This window comes from Psittacula echo (assembly GCF_963264785.1).
Source record: "Psittacula echo genome assembly, chromosome: 2".
NCBI lineage: Eukaryota > Metazoa > Chordata > Aves > Psittaciformes > Psittacidae > Psittacula > Psittacula echo.
Genome location: NC_137737.1, coordinates 106,954,697 through 106,975,285, shown reverse-complemented (window position 1 = coordinate 106,975,285; position 20,589 = coordinate 106,954,697). Strand labels below are relative to the sequence as shown.

General features: G+C 41.7%; 1 protein-coding gene across 1 annotated transcript in view; it reads left to right on the top strand.

The window, feature by feature from the left end:
- RAB31 (RAB31, member RAS oncogene family) overlaps positions 1-20,589 on the top strand; it is a 63,229-nt gene that overhangs the window by 4,158 nt on the left and 38,482 nt on the right. The gene's annotated exons all lie outside the window — the stretch shown is intronic.

Below are 20,589 nucleotides of genomic sequence, written 5' to 3'. Positions count from 1 at the left end.
ATGGTTTACTACTGTTGGCAATGTCTCATACCTCAGTGTGCTGCTCAGAATCGAGCTCAGATTTGTTTGATATTCAGAGTAATTGGGAATATGATAATAGTTTTCTTAAGGAGAAAATCTCTGTTTTTCTTACCTTTGTATCGTGGTAATGTAAAGCTCTGAATTCTGAAGGTGGAGAACAAATTCCTATAGCTGAGCATATGCATGCATCAGGCCTTTCAGTGCAAAACTTAAGTACCCACTCTTCTTCTCCAAATTTCTATTACAGCGAACATGTATGACTGAGAACCTCTTGGTTTGTGTTGGTGTTTATAAAAGACAACAATTTTACTACTCTTTTGACTCTAAAATGTTTTAATTATTAATGCTCTTAGTGCCTGAATGTCCCAACCCAAATAGGAGCACTGTTGTTAAAAACAAGAATGCACCCCTGGATGGGTTGTACCAGTTAAGGACCTTTCTTCTCACTAGATAAGTACAAGGGGGTCTACATGTTGAGCATCCTACTGAAGACAGTAACGCTACATAGGTTCAGAAGCTGTGCATGCATCAGTGCTGCAGTGCTGTAGCCTAAAACAGAACAAGAGGGACCGAAGTAGTGCAGACATTGAAGGTGGTCTCAAAAAGAAAATTGTACTGGTGAACTAAATGTATGTCCACAAAGTATCTGTCTGAGAGCGGAACAGAGACTGACAGGTGATTGGGTTTTTTCCATGTTAATAGTTCATCATCATCCACTTATTCATGGTTTATTATGTAAACAAGAGCTCTATCATGAGAAATTTTTGAATCGTGACTTTGCGTGGCTGCATGTCTCATGCAGTCAGTGGTGTGAAGTGTACATCATTGCAGCCTTTCCATCAAAGGAGCTCTCATCTGTGTGTCTTTCATAGGCACTTACTTCTTTGCATTGTGGTGAAACATCAAATCACGTGTAAAACTGGACAATGATTTTTTAGTCCCCAGGGAACTGAAAAGCAGACAGCCAGACACTTGGTTAGCATGACTACATACGCCTCATTTCCTTGAGAAATGGTATTTTTCCTTGGTGAAGAATGCTCTGATGTGTGCACTTAATTTGTACACATAGCACTTACGTTCTACATTGCCTTGCTTTGCCATTCAAAAGAACAGGCTACCAGGATACTCATGGGGACTGGGACTGGTGATTTTGTTTGGTTTGGTTTCTTTTTGAAAAATTCTGCATAAAAATCCAGTTACGTACCAAGTGAGAAATGCCTTTTCTCTTGTACCACTAAACAAGTATGTTCAGAAGCTTAAACTAGCCTTTTGCTATTAACTTATAAAATATTTAAATGGCAGCAATCAGGTTTTTGCAATGTAGACATTAAATATGTAGGTAAACAATTTCTCAGAATTTAATAGAATTCAGGGTTTCATATTGACCTTGGCCTTACTGCTTTCCTGCTGTATCAGCAAAACTTTTCTGTTTACTCATATCTTCCCAGAAAAGTTTTAGGTGGGATTGTTCAGAAAAGTGAGTAGGCTGGGTCATCGCCGGAGCATCCTTCTAGGAAAAGATGAGAGCAGGGGCCACGTTCTGCTTTCGTTTCCAGCAGCACAAACCGGCTTTCTGAAACACCCAAAGGCAGGACTTGAAGCAGGTTTTACTCTCAGTAGCTGCAAAGCCTCTGAAGAGGAAGCTTGTTGCTACAAATCAACTGGACAGCAAAAGAATACCCCATAGCTGGTGCCTGTGGCTGCACGTGATCGGCTTTGATCCACTTGGTAATCACCTCTCAGCTCCCACTTGCTGCTGAATGACACCATGCTGTGGCTATTATCCAGAAATCATATGCAGGTTGTGGTTATACTGTCTCTCAAATTGTATTTATTTTGGTTTTGCTTATAATGTTACCAGTTTGGGGTTTTCTTTAGGTTTCCCCAAGCCCTTGCTTCAGTCCCTCTGTTTGATTTCTTGGTATTGGCTGAAAAATTGTGAAACTTCTTGGTTTACAGTAATTCTGAGAAAAAAAGAAATTCTTTCTACCAAAATAAGGAAGTTAAATTGGTAATACACGGATGAATGCAGTTTTAGCCCAACTCTGTGAAGCAGTGCTGAGGCAAACTCTGTGAAGTAGCCAGAAACTGCATGCAAGAAATGTGCAGGGAAAAGGAAAACCCTCCCATTCTCATCAGACAATTCCTTTTAACTAGTGTAAGTCAAGCCATATTAAAAGGCCACCTTTTATTCGCATTTAAAGTATGTTTCCCAAGATCCTGGTTGATGGTACAACTTGTTTCTAAGGCACTGATTTGCCTTAGGGTGTGTTGCAATTGCAGTGCAGTTTAAGGAAGTGGCAAAGTAGGCATTAACTGAACTGCTCATGGGCTGCCTCTGAACCTGCAGGGCTTTTACACAGGGGAGCGTATATAAATTACAGTGCTGGTAAATTTTGCTAGCATTGGGTTGTGTCTGAGCTGGGTATGTGAGTGCTGCGAGCGTACAGGCAGGATGGACATATTCTGTCTAAAATCGAGTCTCAAGCAACTCCTTGTTGAGAGCAGCATTTCCGGGGAGGCTGGAGGCACAGTTCTGCTTTGGTTGCTCTTACCTGTCTTTAGCCTCCGTGCTGTTCCTTCTTCCAAATGCCATTTGCCTCCAGAGGCTGTTGTTGATCATGTATTTCCTGTTTGGATGAGATAGGGGCAGCCACCATGCTCTTCATTCCCTACGCTTTGGTTTTGAGGGGGAAGACAGAGGGAAGTTGAAGTGGAGCACAGCTGGCTGTAGCAGGTCTGCTGTGTTAACTCCACCTTCCCCTTGGAAAACAAACTGTGGAGAGCAGAGCAGCTTGTTTCTTCTCAGCTTCAGTGGCTCACCAGCATCCTGGCTGCGGCTGCTCTTTGTGTCCCTGGAGCTTTCTGCAGGGGTGGTGTGAGGACAAAGGTGGGAACAGCTCGTCCTTGGGTAGTGCAGGCAGGGACAAGAGTGCTTGCCATTTCCTGTCTCTCCTGGAGTTTTTTGTGCTGGTGGGCTTTCCCTTAAGGAAACCTTAAGGTCACTAGAAGCTTAGTGTTCATCCTGGTCTTTTTCTTCTACTTGACATGGCCCGGTATGTCTAAATGCTTAGCATGCGAACCTTTACAGCAAATTTAAGCTGGTTTGCTTTTTCCCCTCCACTTCCTTTGGACAATGGGCTATGTTATAAAATATATATAAAAGAAGAACCCTACCTCCATCCAGTGCTAATCATACTGATGGGTTAGATAACCTCATACTTCCTCTGCTCCTTGTCAGGGCTTGTTGTGCCCCCACTACGTTGTGCCTCCAGCTCGGGGGCAGTTCATGTGAACATAACTCTGCAGCCCCTCACCAGAAGGTGCGCGAGAGCTGCTATGGGGCACGCACTGCTGAAGTAAATGAGCATAAAAGATGGTTTTATTCACATAGATGTTTTTCTTCTCTCTGCCTAACTTGTAGGGGTTGAATAATGGCATAAGGGTCGAGGTGAAAGGAAGTATTTTAAATTCCATCTCAGCTTAACTTGTAATACACCAGGAGGGGACACGTTTCAGTTTTCTGCTGAAACATCTTATACAACCTTCCTGTGAACACTTGCAGATTTGAACACCACTGTACGAAGGCAAATCCAAGCTTTAGAAAGCTGCCAGTGGAGGTGGATGGGAGGCCAGCTTGGAGCAGAGCCTTATCTAGGCGAATGCCAAGTGGTTTGATTTACGATCTCCAGCCTCGCGGGGCTGCTTGAGAAAGCTGAACAACAGGCAGTGAAACAAATGCTTTGTATTTTCGCCTGGCTATTTTTAACCATAAATGCTAGTTAGTGTGTGGGTTTTATATTTCTTGGAGGAGGTGGTAGAGCAGTTATGGTTTTGCACTTCTTGTTTTGGACAGAGTATGTTCTTATTTGGGCACCATGTGGAAGTACATGTGCCTGAAATCCAGCTACTAAATACTTTGTGTCCCCGACTTATTGTTTCCTCCTCTGTCAGCAGAGCGACAGGATGCTGCAGACGTCATCGGGTGTCCCGGTTGGACCGGTCAGCCTCTGCCACACACAGCTGCAGGGGACTAGGAAAAACTTGTAAGGGCAATCTTACTTTAAAATGATAAATATCAGCCTCTTGCAGGGGCTCGCGTACAGGGACTCTCTGATGCAAATTTTCGTTTACTTTAAAGCCTGTTTACAGAGCCAGAGTGAGTTACAAGTGTTTCTTAAAGTGGGGTTAACTTTGAAAAATTAATTTTTTGTCCCATTTAATTCTGCAGCAAACAAATCTTAATAAATATTGGTAGGATCTAACGGTTCATCAGCAAAGCTGTGCTTCTGAGCAGTGTGATGTGTCTGAAGTAATTTTCACATCCTTCTATGCTCGCTGGAGACCTGTGCGATACAGTGGGCGTTGGATTAGCTTTAACCTTCTCTGGCTTATGCTTGTCATCAGCAGGTTGGTACCTTGTCTCCAGGATTGTGTGTTCTCCAGATGTGCCCATGTGTTGCTTCAGAGGCAAAAGAGGAATCCTTAGGTATTTTGTCAGTATCTGGTGTGTACCAACCCAGAGAAGCTGTAGTAGGGATCGCTGGGCTTCCCAAAGACTGATGTGAAAAGCACCCCTGAGAGGAGTCCCTTGATTGTGTTATTTGACACGAAGGCTCAGCTTGGCCCTTGGGATGTGAATTCATTTTTAATTACTTGATTTAAGGGGTAGAAAATATGTTATCACTGTGGTTAGTAACTGAGGAATTAGAAGCATATTAACAACTGAAAAATTCGAGGTGTTTGCCCATGTGCAGTCCCAATTTAATCTCAAGCAGCTTCTGCTGCCTGTGGAAGCAAATACTGTGTTTATCTGCTTAAGACAGTCTTTGTTAATTTAAAAGAAAACCTCTCAGTGACTGACACACACCACTACCAGCCTGTAAGGGCACGCTTCCACTTTGTAGCTGGATAAATCTGGTGGTCGGTTAATTCCTGGAGGGATTTGGGAAATGAGAAAGAGCAGATTCTCTTTATAGAATAGAAAGCCCATTATCTTGGCTTCCTTGATTGCCCAAGGAAGTTGTGAATGCTCCATCCCTGGCAGTGTTCAAGGCCAGGTTGGACAGAGCCTTGGGTGACATGGTTTAGTGGGAAGTGTCCCTGCCTATGGCAGGGGGGTTGGAACTAGATGATCTTAAGGTCCTTTCCAACACTAACTATTCTATGATTCTATGATCTTATTTTTTTCCCCTTAGTGTACTAAATATCTCTATTTTAAGAGTCACAAAATCAACACTTTCAATGTATCTTGTTAAAGCTGACACGAACAGGAAGCTTCCAACCACATTTAGGCCAGAAGTCCTTCATATGGTGCATAACCCATTCTGACTTCAACCTTTGCAGTACCATGCAGTCTTGCTTTTAGGATATTCAGTTCTTGAGTGTGCTACAAACATGTTTTTTCTTGCCCTATCCCTTAAGTCAGCGTTTTTCATTTTTTGGATGATTTCACTGTTGTGAAAAATTCAAGGAAAGTTGTACTTCGTTTTTGCTTAGTTTGCCTGAATGTCAGTGAAGGAATTGAACATTATCCCCCAAATTTAATGTCTTCAACTGTTATGACTCCAGCAGCAGAGTGTAGTTTGTGTGAATAGTCTTTTGTGAGGCAATTGTTCTGTCCTTTGACAGTTATTTTTCTCCCCCTTGGATGCTTTGCTTTATATTTTTTATCTGCAGAGTGTGCTTGAAAAGAATAAATGCATGTTTGGGCATTACGCAGACACTTGAAGCACATTTGAAGTGACAAAAATGGCAGCTGTATAAACCCAGATAACACAAATGCTGATTTAAGATTATGTTGTTGAAGCCCTGATTTGGGTAGCATCCTTAAGCACATGTTCGATTCTAAGCATTGGGGTAATCCCTCTTCGGCAGTGTATCGGGGTACATCGTTCAGCCTTTGCCAGATGGGCTGAATTGAATCCCAAGCTTAAAGCTCAGCGCATACTTTAATACACAGCTGAATGCAGGTGTTGTGTGGAGGACAAAGAGAAAAAGTTGATGTAAATTAAGTATTTAAGATAACACCACTCTTGAGCAATTCCTGACATTTAATATTAAAAGCAGATAAGTAGCTCAGTTTTACCTCTCCTTGATTTTCAGCATCTGGTAGACTCTTTGGAGATGTTGCTTTATTTGACCAGGTATTATTAAGCTGATCCAGAGTTTTGTGGCCAGGTTTCCCTTCTCCTTTAGGCTGGTATGGAGAAAGGCAGAGAGCAAACCTTTGGCACTTGTATTCTGTAAGATCGAATGTTTGAAGTCTATCTGAAGGACAGTGGTAATCCTGCAGCCTAAAAAGTTTTTCAGGAATAGTTCTAAGTGATGACCAGTATTAAAAGGAGTGTAAAAGTCTGCATAGAGGAGGTTTGGAGGAACAAAGGGATAAAGAAAGACTAACAGAGCAGGAGGAAGTAGAGGACTGAAACAGAGACCAAGGGAAAGCATTAGAGGAGTGTTGTGGGGGACCGAGGAACACAGAGGGTAAAGTTGGAGCAGGAGCAAGGGGAAGAGAAGCTGAGAATAAGGAAACAGAAAATCATACAAAGCAAAACAATGAAGGGAGTATAATAAATACAAAATAATAAGGTGTGGTGAAAGCCCCTGCCACCTCTCCCTCGGGTTTAGCCTCCAGTTTCCTTTTTTCTTCTTTTAAAGCTGTAACTTTGTCTTAATGAGCGTTGTTTCATTTATGTTGCAGAACGCTTTTGTCTAGCTGAACCTGCAGAATTGTTGTTTATATTGCACTCTGTCACAGATCTGAAAGGAAAGGTCTGATGTCCAAAATCCCTGTGCCTGTCATTCTGCTGTGTCTGGGGTCTGAGGGAGCTTTAGACTCAGTCCCTCATGATCCTAAGCACTCAGGCTGTGACTGACATGCTGAAGTATGTCCTGAGGGCAACTCATCTGTACCTTTGGAAGGAAAGATCAAATACACTCTTCTACCCCCAAATATTCTTGTCCCGTGAAGAGATGTCCTTAAATGTACTAAACCTTATGGTTTAGCATTCCAATTGAAATGCTCCCAGTGTGTTTCCAGTTAAGATTTGTGAAGTCCATACACTTTTGACCATTTCTGGTTTCCAGTTTCTGAGTGAAGATGAGAAGAACTGGCCAGGTGAATAAAATCTTTCTTCTCTGAGTCAGTTTTAAGTTGAATATTTATGTCCTGGTTATTCTTGTGGTGGAGAGATGAAGGTGCCTTAACAATAATAGCAACAAAACCCATTTTGGCTCATTTTAAAGGACTTTCCCTAAAAAGTTGAGTTTTGTGGCACAGGTTTAGGAGCTGCTAGGTTTAATTCCCAGTGAAATCGATGGGAGCTGAACACATTCAAGAAATCAACTGCTTAAGGGATACAGTCTTGCACTGATAATGTCTTCCATTTATGAGCCTGTATGGTGCAGATAGCTTTACTCTCATTAAGTTCACAACAGCACACAGTAAATCCACAGATAAAACCCTCAGCCCTGTGTTTTATTACACTGTGCTTGCTGTTATCTTCCTGGCATGGCGACAGAGGGGAAAGCACCAGGCAGGTCTTTATATAATGCTTTTTAAAGTAAGTGTTGATGTTTACTGAATTAGGGAAAACTTTAGATCCAGACAATGGGTGAACATGAAATCACTATTAATCTAAGTTAATTAAACATAGTAGTTTAGTGAAAGATTTCTTAACACAGGTTTCGGCTTATGCAGACCTCTGACTATCTCTTGCTAATCCTGTGTATCGATTCAGGAAATGAAATCCCCCAGCTTCAAGGATTTTAGACCTCTCCTTGGTGTCATTTAGTGTCCATATAGATGTACGTTATCTACATGTACATGTTATTTACATTTAATTATAAGTAACAAATAATGGCGAATTCCAGTAAATATCAACTCACCTCCTTCCCCTGTGCCTCAGAGGAAGGAACATGTTTTAATGCTGACTAACCTTCAGACTGGATAAGGGAGAGACTACCTGAGACCTTTCAGTGATCATCTGCAGACTGTTGATTTTACAGGTTGTTGCGTCAGCTAAAATCATCTGATAAGCAGAGGCAGAGGTTTTGGCAATAAAACCAGGAACGAAATCCTTCGCTCTTGTCCCACCCTTGTGGTGTTTCCTGAACCCCTCAAGGTGGCCGATATCTGGCTGCCTTTGGCCAGTGGAGAGGCAAAGAAGAGTTTTTTTGCCTCTGGCTGTTGGTAGGTGACATACCCTGTACTAGGGCTCTGCTAATTTGGAGCAAAGATCTGGGGCCATGAGGCTGGTTCCTATTTCTCAGGGGAAATGGCTTTATATAGCTGCGCCCTGAAACTCTGCCTCCTTCCTCTCTGTTGCCCATTGCTGCAAAAGAGAAGGGATCAGGGTTTTTTTTTCCTCCAGGTCTGAAGTTTTCAACTGGTGTTTCAGTTGGCACTCATAATTTATGTGGCTTTTGTCTTCCTCTTTGGGATAAAATACAATAATAAGTTGCAGGTGAGGTAGTTAAAATCGGGAAGGGAATGTCTGAACATTGGATTGTGTTGCTTACTGAGCTTGGAGAGGCAAATCTGAAGGTAATTCAGCCTTTTAACAAATTTTCCAGGCAGCCAGTGGACAATTTTTATATTACTGAAATGGAAAACTGAACAAGAGCCATTTCCTCAAATGCTGTATCTAGTTGTTGTGAATAACTTTTAATTGCGTAAGAGCCACTACCTTCACTTAATTAAACTACTTTGTTTGGATTTGTAGCCAATCTGGAATATGAAACTGTAATGTCGGGATTCTCAGTTCCAGACTGGCTGCAAGGTTTTTAGTATCTCCTATCTGGGGACAGGTAAATGACACTAACAAGCCATGTATTTTGAAATTATGGCCCCTAATGATAGGATTTGTCAACAGAAGAGGCAGGGTGTTGGAGTATGAACAGAAGCTTGTGTCAAACAGCAGTTCAGGTCAAAGGTTATCTCCTCCTCATATTTTTGTCATTTTAAAAGCTTCAGCTGCTGCAAATACATGTGGGGGAGGTTCACTCAGAAAAAGAATTTGGTTTGGAAAGAATAACACAAATTGTTATCCCATTTTTTTTGCTGCCAAACTGTACTCGAAAACAACATTTGTCAGGATGCTGTTGCCTGGCATGTTTACTGAACTGTGAAAGCCTCCGGTTATTTAGGAATGCAGTCTGAAAATTGAATTTAGTCTCTTTGATCCCTGCCTTGCACAATGATGATGAATGATATTAAACCCCATTGGTATGCTGGTGTGTGCGCATATGGCCAATAGAGATGACAGCCTCTACAATCAATACTTGTTATCATTGACAATGTGAGCTACAGTGACTTGTAAGTTACTTCCTTACACTTAACACTTATCCTTTACTTAATTTTTCAAGTTCAGGGCCAGTTATCAGGATTCCTAAGCAGATGTTATTCACACAGATTTTTAATGTACTTTCAATAGGAATGTATCTGTTGGAAGAGTAGTACACTGAGTGGATTTTTGTAACTGCATGTCCATCTTGAGATAGGGAGGGCAGCAGGAGGATGACAGCCTGCAGATGTTAAGAGGTCTCCCAAGTTTGTCCAGAAAAGAAACTGACCATTTGAGTTGCCAAGATCAGGTATTACTGTCACTAAAATGACATGGGTATTAATGTATGACTTGCAATTTTTCTTTGTTTTCCTTTGCTTTATTTAGTTCCTCCCTGTTGTGGTTTCACATGCTGGAGAGATGTTTTAAGCTTGTTCTTGGTTCCTCCTTTGCTGGCAGGGGGATAATGTGTGGCAACCACCACTGTGGCACCATAGCAGGAATTTTCCCATGTTAAACCATGGCTCTCGTTTCTCCTCCTCACCTGAGAAATGAAGTGGTGAACATGGAAGTGATCATATTCAAGTGTCCGTGATGGTGCTCAGAAGGGAAATCAGCAAGCCAGGGACAGGGAGAGGTCATTAAAATGAACTGGGGTGGTAGGAGTGAAGAGATGGAAGAGCAAAGTATGGAGTGTAAGATGACATGCTTCCTTATCACAGGGCATACATGACAGAGTAGGTTTGCCTGCTGCTCTGTGTTATGCTATGTTCAGGAGAATCCTATGATTCAGTGATCAATAGAAGGCAATTAGAGGAATTTCTTGTTGGACAGTAGCGACTTTATGGAGTCCCTCAGCTATGGGTTTCATTTTGATATAAGCCCAAGATATCTCTATGTGGCGTACAACATAGTTGATACTGTGCAGGTTTGGATGTTGGGAGTGTTTTTGGGTTGGGCCCCCCCCCCCCTTTCATTTTGTTCCTGGTTCATTAAAAGAGTGATTTATGTGTGGGTTATGGGCATCTCTTTGCAGCTGCCACTGCTACATTCACACCACACTTACTGTCACACAGGCCTCACAAGGTGGTAACAGCAGTGGGAGATGCCTCTTGTTTCCAAAGGGGAAACAGTTCAGACACCTTCTTTCCATCTCACTCTGTCCCACCTGTCTAGTTCTTGCAACTCTGTAATGCAGTCCTCTCTCCCTCCTTACCCAGGCTGCTGGTTCCCAATTTAGCCAGTGCTTCTTCCTCTTTTCCTCCTGTCCTGCTACGGTAAAGTTGACCGTTTCGTTCTCCCTTAGTACCAGGAGTCACCAGGTGGTGCTATTTCGCAATTAAATGCCCTCCCTCGCATTGCAGCACAGTCCAGTAGAAAGGTTTTATGGTGGTTGATTTTGTGATGGAGCTTTCTCTGGTGTGTCAGGGAGCGTGAGGGGCTTGCATCTTGCCGTGTGTTCAGTCATGAGTCATTTTCTGAAGCAAAGGTGCTCCCTGTGACTTAATCAGCCACTGCCTTGTTCAACACTGAGGTCCCCAGAAGGGTGGACTGCCTCTGCACAGCTCGTGAGTACACTGTTCTACTCAAAAGCTGCTTTACTGTAGTATAAAGCATGAGCAAGTCTCACTAAGGATATCCTCAGGCTTTGCACTGTTGGGTTGCCCCCCTTCCAGCAAGCTGGTTTTTTGCTTATTTGTTGGCATGTGCTGCTACTCCAAAGGAGATACGTGTGTCTTCTTGTTTTGCCTTTCATCGTCTCATCTTCTTAGTCAGCTGGATTGATACCACCTTATTTGCAGCTGCTTTTTATAGATGTCATGCTCTTACTTGAAACTGCCGAGGCAGTTCAAAACAAGGAGTTCAGCATCTTGAGCAAATAGCCAGTGCCCCCAAAAGCCACAATTTGAGATGAAGGAATGCAAATAAACACCAAGTTCCCGTATTCCTTTTCACCAGGCTAAGCAATTCTTCCTCCACTATATGCTGTCAAGGGCATAAGAAATTAATTGAGATTCTGTTTTTTGATTTGAATTTCAAATCCTCCATTTCTCTTGGCAGTTCAGCTACTGTTCTGAATTCGATAACTTATGTGAAGAGGGGGGTGAAATGTGTAAGAAATGACACAGAGGACTAGCTGGAAATTTGATGTGGGGAAGAAGTCTCTAACTGTTAATAAAGATTGAAGGCTATTATCTTTGCCATCCATTCCCTTACTACTGTGGTGGTGTGGTTAGCTTGTACTCTGTACAATAAGATGCTGTGATAAAACATAGATATCTAAGTTACAGTATGGGTTTGGCTTTTTTTTTTTGACCAAAGCACATGAGCTTTAAAAAATTGCTAGGTTGGACATTCCAGAGCTAGTAGGCTGCAGTTACTTTGTTGTTATTATTTTTTAATATATTCCACAGAGTTGCTGTTCTTGTTTCATGTTGCAGAGAAAGGAACTGAGGTAGCTGAAGTACTGACCCACAGGCTATGTATTCTTCATGAATTACATTTCTGTTTTGCTTTATGGTTTATTTATTTTCATTCTGTTGGAGTTATTTTAAAGAATAGCTTTAAAGGAAGGTTCTTGGATCTCCCTTTCCCTCCGCAGCCCCCTGTCTCATAAATAAAGATCGCTTTATATTCCCATGCCAACTTTACATGCACAAGAGTTAGCAGCTCATGAAAGAGCAGCATGGTTTGTAAGCACTGGGCGAGTAAATGCACAGCAGCCACATGGGCCATTTTGTGATTTCTTGGGTAGTAGATAGTTTAACTGACTGCTAATCTTGCCACCCACTGCTCATGCAGTGTAAAACAAGGATTTGCTCCTTACTGCTGATCTAATGCCGTAACAGTAGCTATCTCTTAAAACACTTAAACAGTTCTTTGTCACTGTACTGTCTGAACATTTTACAGCTATCACCGATTTAAATCTCTGTAATGCTGTTACAAGGTAAAATCAAGTAATTGTTATTTTCATTTAACAGCTAGTGAGCTGAGAGTGAGAGCCAGAAATTCCTGTGCCAAATGCAGTCCTTGCAGTGCTAGGAGGAAGGATTTATTCTGATATAACAGGGCTACCTGTCTCTGTGAACAAGTGGTGCACTTCTTATGTGTAGAGGGAACTAGAGTTAATCTAATTGTAATGTGCACCTGAAGAAAAAGCCTATTCTGTAGCAGATTTGTGCTGCTCAACACCAGCACTGGCTTGAAATTACACTAGCAATTTGAAATGATGTGTAGGGTTTTTTACTTGAGAGAATTGACACAGACCATATTAACTTTATGGAAGTCATATACCAACTGACTTAAAAGATAACCATTGCTACCACATCTCATGAGTTTAGAGAAGGGCATGCAATGAACAGAAATGCAGACTGGGATGTTCTTGTAAGGTTCACACACTGACAGATGACTGAAAGAACTGTGGTGGTCCCTACTGCAGAAGTGAGATGCTGCAGAATAATTCTCACCCTCAAAACATGGTTGCATTGAGATCTGTGCTGGGAGCTGCGGGAAGTCAGTTTCAGCGTTCAATGGGAGAGTTGCTGTTCATTTGGCAAGTACTCCTAACACAGGAAGGTGCCTGGTTGCACATTCGCACTCCTGGAGGCCAGCTCTGGTTCCAGTTCTTCCCTTTCAAAAATTTGCTTTGCAGCCAAATGCCCTTTGCAGAAGCTCCTTGTAGATCACTGGTGGCATAAGGCCTCATCTGATGTCATTTGGAGCTCTTGCTGTGGAAGTACATTACCAAGCTTGGTAATGACTAAAGTCGAACAGTGAAAGTAATGGTGATGGGGGACAACAGATCTTTTATATGGGAGGACCTGTCAGGGAATTGAAAAATTGTGCTGACACTTTGGGAAGCATGTGTGCCCCCTGGGAAAGTTCTGTAGCTCTGGAAGGGGGATCCCAGCAAATCAATGGGCAAAGGATCTTCTCTGAGAATCATATTGCTCACAGAGGAAATAATCTATTTCTCGTTATACAGAGTTGTAGTGAAAACTGGAATTTACAGAAATAATTTGTGTCCTGAATGAGATACATAGTCTTTTGACTGTGGACTTGAGGTTTGTCAGCCTGCATCCCTCCAGGCTGAAGCCGTAGGCAGTTTTGTGTTGGTCAGTAAGCCACTGTGTCAGTCTAAGAGCTGCTCTCATATCTTCATCTATATGCTTATGCAGTGGTGGGATTTGCTTGCTTGATACGTCTTGCAGATGGAAAAACTGAATACAGCGAGAAGCTATTTGCACTTCTTCCTAGGCACCATTCTGTGGTGCATGGCTGCATTTTTGCTGGGACAGACCTGACACTTGGCAGATTCAGTTCAGTCCCAGGGGTGTCTCTGAACCCAGGTCTTGTCAAAGGGATTGCTCCTTACAGTGTTTTCAGACAAGTGAGTAATACGCAAATACAGGGAGGGACAAAGGATGTGTTTAAGGCTAGCAAAAAGTTTATTTGGTAGAGTAATTCTTGGATTAAAATACTGCCCATGGAAACTGTGATCAGGAGTCTGTTGTGCATAACTCTTCCTTGTATGTTCATACAGTTGATAAAAATCCAAAGCCAGTTTCAGATGCTCTTCAAGCCGCAGCCTTCCAGAGCAGCTGTAACTGGATTAGTAAGACATGGAAAGTATTGCAATGCTGCCTGCATCTGATCATCTGAGTAATGATTAAAATGTTAATGGCAGGCATAGGGGTCTAAAGAAGGCTGTGAATTGCAAAGCTTTGTTTTGTTGTTCACTTCATTGCTTTTTTACTTCCATTGGAATTTAAAAGCCATAATCCTGTACTCTTGCCTTACCACATCATGTGCCTCTGGGTTAAGGACTGGCATCTCCAAAGGCATTGAAGATGCAGGTTGGATGTCTCAGTACTGCATGCCAGACCTTGCCTGAGGAAGTGACGTTCATCCAAGATACCAGTTCATCTGAGATCCGAGCTTGACAAGAGCTGAGCATACATTTCTGCAAAAGCCCAGTGGTACTTCACAGTGCAGGCCTAGCAATTTGTTTGATGATAGCTAATAAAATGCTAACTATTTAGCAGTGCTGCGATGTGATTATTCTGCTGTGAATTTTCATATTCCATCAAAGTCCTGCTGAGAATAATGGGAATGGGCCAGGGGGATTCAACTGTAAATCAAAACTAAAGCGTGGCCAATTCTGACAGTGGAAAGAATGGCTATTTTAATGTGCAGAAGCTGAACTGCCAAGTCAAAACCAGCTGTGCTTTACAGAGCTACTAGAGTGAAAGGTTTCTCTGCATTTGCAGTTTTTTGTAAGATTTGTTGATTATTTTTCTTCCTCTAAATTTAAACCATGTCTTTCTACCTCGGATTTGCTTGGCCAGTTGCAGAGGTTTTCAATGCCTTTTTTTGCTATTTGAAGTATCAAATGCACTGATGATAAAGGACAGTTTTTCTCCTTTTTGGCACCTTCATACCAATTCATGTTTTAATCTGTACATCTTAATTATTGCAACAGTGAAAGTTCTACACTGGGCAAGTCAAGGACCTCTCCTTCCTCTCTGCTTTAGGACTGACAGGAGTCAAATTGATGTGACAAAGAAGGGAATTTAACTTGGGAAATCTTGATCATAAACTGGCTCCTCTGTTATTTTTCAGTTAGTAATGAACCAGTCAATAAATTTGTCTGGTGGCATGAATATGTGACAGGGAGCCAGGAATTGCTGCTTCTCTTAATAATCAGGGGCAGCCAGCTTCCTCTCTGAGCAGGTCCTCTTCCAGGAGAGTGGGACAGCTTTTTGACTGTACCCTTGTTCTGTGTGTTTGATCAAGCCTTTTTGTTTTCCTTCCACGCCTCAAATGTGTCTGAAAGATGACACAAGGCAGCATTATCTCACTGGAATGTGCAGAGAAGATCATTAGTGAGCCAAATGTGGCCATAGTTGTTTCTGGTGTGTGCGCTTACTGCACTTCTGGATGCTAGTCTGTTGTGAGAAAGCTTCAAGACAGCTCGCTGGTAGGCTTCAGTATTGCCTTCTGCCTGGAACCTGGGTTTCCATTGGTTCGAGCCGTTGTAGTTCCAGCTGGTATGCTTGATGAAGAAGCTATGCCACGAGAGGCTGCCCTGGGGTTACACTACATCAGCCCTGACGGCATCGGTCACACTCTTGAAACCATCATGATCAGAGATCCTCAGAGGAAGGGCTGATCTACCAAATGCTCATGATGCTTTGAAGCTAGGTTGGGTTAGCAGGTCGGATTTTGGGGAGCCCCAGAACAGTAGGGCTCTGAGGGGCAGATACATTCCCCCTGTGAGGTGCAGGAGAGTCCTGCTGAGTTCTGTGGAAGCCAGGTGAGCTGTGGGGTCAGTTTTTTGCTTATGCGAAAGGATAAAGACTTGTGACTTTCAAATGCTTCTTGTATTATTGTTGAAATAAAAATCTGCTTTACCTGTGTTTTTTTGAGCACTTGGTTATTAATACCCTCCAGGTTGCTAGGGCATGATTGTTCTTCTGTTGTGTAAGACTAATGCGTGCTAAACCCAGACAGTTTTAATGAGACCTCTGCCTGTAGATTGTGTCTCAATGAATCTTGGTAATTATAAGCAATGCTTTTGAGAGACAGACACTTTCAATTTGTAAAAATCTATACAAATTAAAATACCATGGATTGGATCCTGGCTTTATCTAAGCTGATGGGAAAACTCCCATCTTTCTGAAGGAGCCATGTGCTGGATTCCTCTTTTATAGAGATCAGTTCTCCGTTACTTCTCAATGCAGATTTTTGTGGCACCCATCTCCAGGGTATCTCAAGCCTCTTTTAGATCTGAAATGGGAAGTTAGTCATGAGATCTGTGGTGGTTACAAGCCAGATGTTCTTTTATTTTTTTCTTACTTAGAAAATGGGAGGACAGAAGGGAGAACCAAGTATGTCCACTCTTATGTGAATGTGCCATTTCCTCGTGTGAAGTACTGTCTAGAATTCTTGTTTTATTTATGTTTTCAAAATCCTAGAGTCATAAAAGGATTTTTGCATGCTTTTTCCCAATTCTATATATATTAAAAATGCCCTATGTGTTAACATAGCACAGAAAGATTCTGCGTAGTCAAGAATAAAAAAGCTCTTGCAGCAGTGTGCATAATTATAGGGCTGCTGTTTAGTCATCAGTCACGATATGTGTGGAATTTTTTGTGGATTCATCATTTATTCTGTTTCAGATGTAAACAGAATTTACATGAAGAGTTTAGTTTGTTCAGCACAGTAGGGCTTGACCCATCGGAATCTGTTAAAAGCTATTATAATATTAAGGCTAAAGACTATCCTAATCAGGGACGTGTTTACAGGGTAGTATAGTTCCCTTCAATTTGGGAGAGTGCTTGGAGAACTGGGTCTTATGGTTGTGCAAAGATATAAATGAGACATCCAGATTTAAATTAAAGAGCTAAATTTTTCTGCATCAGTTTTTATGTCACAATAAATGCATCTGAAACAATGAACAGAGGAATATGCCAACTGCCTACTTGCAATGGGAAAATGGTTTTCTTTTTTGATATATTGCTCATATTGAACTTCTGCTTTTTTTTTTTCTTTTTTCTTTTTTTTTTTAATATAATCTTCCTCTGTGCTGCTGCAAATCAGCCAGAAGAAATCAGCAGCTCAGTTGTTGATTGCCTGCAAATGAGTTGCCAGCATCCTGCAATTCTGCTGGCTTGAAATACTGTCTCATCTCCTTTACAGTAATGAGAGCTGAGAAGAGCCAAATGGGGTGGTTCTCTATGAGCAGGAGTGTGGGTGGAATCACTGTGTTTTGTGGCACGCTGCTCTCCATTCTAGAGCTCTGAAAATCCTCCTGCCTCAAGCTGTGAGTAATGGAATTTAGAAGAACAGAAATTGTCTTTTCAGGTTAATGGGTAAAAATCAGGAAATAGTCGTGCTTGCACTGGTTCCTTCTATTTATCAGAATCATCTGATACGGCTTCAGGTTTCCAAATCCATTTTGCTGACCAGTGGGAGATTCTGAAGTTGTAGCTACTTGTGTGAAGTAATAGCAATTTACTTACTGTGGATTACATTTTTACTCCTTTCCTTCCTCCCCACTCCTTTTGCCTATCTTGGTACAATGCTGTTTATAACTGGTATTTTGTAAGTGTGCTACAAGGCTTCTGAAGAAGAAAGGAGAAATGCAAAGCATGCAGTTGGTCCCATGAGTGGATTATCAAATGCATCATGAACTTCTTGATTCAGAATAATTGGTTTATATTTATTCCTTTCTTGACACTCCTTTCATGGGCTATGCTCTTGATTGTGATGAGTCAATTAGTAATGCTGAAACCCTTGGATTTTCCATGGATAAGGATTTTTCTGAAGAACTGCAGTATCTGTTCCTTAAAGTGTGATGTAACTCCTGAGATCATGCTCTCAGTTTCTGAAACTGGTCCAATCCAGTCAGCTCAATACCACTGTGACCTTTTAGATAAGACAAAATGTTATTCCTTGGTGTATGTTCGATGTTTTATGTACACCAACATGGAGCAAAACAAAAAAGAAAAAATGACTGGAGCTTGTAGAAATCTAGTAAAAAGCAGAACTTTGAGAACTAAAAAAAAATCAATTATCTGCATGCCTAAATATTACACAGGCGTGTGGCTTGGTAAGTCTGTTACAATCCTTTGAAGAAAAAGGAACAAAAGAAGGATGATCAGCCCTCAGATGTTAGAAAAAAAGATGCATGTAGAGGAAGACCATGTAGTAAAGGACAAAGCAGATGACAGCAGGAAAGCTTTGTACAGCCTTAGCAAGGAGGTTTAATTTCAATGCATTGCTGAGAATGAATGCCTTTTCTGCTTCTTTGAAGCAACCTTGCTTTCCTTGACTTCTGTGAGATTGACCTGATAGTTCCCTGTTGTCAGTAAAAGATAAGGTCTGGTTAGCAGTGAAAGATTTCTGCTAAGTTTTCAAGTTATATCATGTTCGTACACCATGATTTGCTTTGCTTTCGGACAGGTGAGGGTCTTGTTTGATGGGTGCGAGTACAGTCACATGGACTGCCTAGGTAGTTTCAAATCCTGTGATGGAATGCTTATCACTGCCTTAAGTAGGAAGCTTTTTCTCTTTTACTTCCTTCCCCTCTGTGCTCTAATTAGACTCCAGTAGCTGGCTGTTTGTATCCTCCATGAAACAAAACAGAAGCTGGGAGTGCTCGTTTAACTGAACCACTTGGTGCAATAAATTGCCTGGCTCCTGGAAAGCACTGGCCATTGGCTGCAGCAGTGGTCATCCTAAAACCAGGTTTGTTTGTGGTCTAAATACATTGCTTTCATTAGAGTTACACAAGGGTTAAATTTAGCTCTCTCAGTCGTCCAAGCAACCCTAAGAGCAAAGTGTACAAACGCTTTTCAGCTTCTTGAGGGCTATTGATATGCCTGGTGTATGCTTAACTCCAGCCATGCTCCTTGTGAGGGATGCGAGAGCAATAGAAATGTTTAAAGTTCCTTTGACATTATCATGAAACATTAGTAAGAGCCATGAAAGATGAAGAGGTAAGAGTTTCCAGGAAAATGAGCTAAGCTTTAATCCACACTTGTGGATGTCACATCCCTGCCAGAGAATCGGCTCGTCTTGTTCAGGAGCTGTAATTGCAGTTGCCCTTCTGAGTGACCTGTCAAGGGAGCCAAGGGATGCAGATGAAACTAAAGCATCATCGGGTCATGGGAGTCAATGCATAGTTTAGAATACAGTGGCAGAAACTCTGTCTCCTCACAAGAGGGAAATGTAATTTCTCATACCCAGTGGATGGTAGTTCTGGTTTCTCCCCAACATTTTAAATCTGGAATAATAATTAGATCCTTAGTTTTGGTGCAGAGGACTTTTTGTAATGTATTTTGGCACCCTGGTCTAGTAGTTATACAGAGATGTCAGCTGGAATTGATGGTGAAGGCCAAATTTGGGAATAGCAACAGGATGTGTTGCTGCTATTGATCAAAGGCTGTGTGGCTGTTTTTATACACTGCTCCTCTCTTAGATCTTTTTTTCGTATTGATTGAGCACGGTAGATAAACAACCGTCTGTGTAGCATGAACATTTATTAGGGCTTTTAAGCTGACTAAGGACAGCTTTGAATTAAATATGAGAGTTTAAATGACAGTTTTCTAATAAGTGGTGTCTGTGAAGACTTTGCTTGCAGTGGCAATACAGTTTCATTTAAGCATGGTAAAAGAAAATCTAAATACAGGCTTTGTTTTCATATTCAAAAAAGATAAAATACTGGAAAGTTGATTACAGAAAAGGCAAAGGCCTTTTTTATTTTTCATATCTATGTAGTTAGGTGTGGGCAAAGGCTACATTTTGTAATATGTAGCTGTGTGCATGGTGCTCTCAACAAACTGTATTGTCTTGTCCTGGCACTTTCTGAGAGGTTTGTGTAAATTACTCAAGTGTCCTAAAATGTGGGTTCGAATGGAACTGCCGGCTGCAGTCTGGTAGTTCTGCAATCACTTCCAATGAAATTAATAGAAAACTTTCTGTTGACTTTTTAATGAGTTAGATTGGACCCTGGGCTGTCATTGTTAATGTCTTGGAAAGGTCAGGATCGATTTCCTGGCATCCTTTTCATCTCTAAGGAGGCTCTTTGCAATTCTATGGGAGGCATAGCAATATCGCTATTCCTCTTCCTTGATAAATCCCTGTATAATTTAAGTTGTTCTACTTGTCATCCAAGGCTTTGTGAATAACAGAGGCAAACTGAAAAATGCTGAATTCTGGGGGAGTTGTTGGTATCTTAATTGCCTAAATTAGTATTTCTGTATAATGCCAAGCTTTCCCCCGCTCCCAGGTTATTCTGAATTTTATTCCAGTACTGTACTGCTGTTGTTTTTCCTTCCTGATTGTGGGGATAAAAAAAAAAAAAAAGGAAAAAGACTGTTCCTGCAAATGAAGGCAGTCTGCCACACTGCAGCGTAGAGAGCAAGTTGTGTTGCCTTTAAAGTAACGCTATTTCACTGCAGTCTAGTAACACAACCAGGAATAGTTTGGATAGTTCTGGGGACCTACATCTTTGGATTTCTGCCTCTTAAAAACCACCTGAAGTCTCTGCAAAGTTGCTACCAAGCAGGCTTGTGTGTCTTGCCATGAAAGGTTTCTTCCACTAAGTTAGCACTGTCGGTGTTGTTTGGTGTTAGTAATCTGTTTTGGGAGGATACTTGGGCCGTCCTTGCAAGAGGCCAGAATGAAATTATTTCTCTGGCTTTGCTGGGTAATGCACCATGTCTCTGATTTTCTTGTGCAAGTAAATGGCTGTGCTTTGAAGTACTGCAGTCCT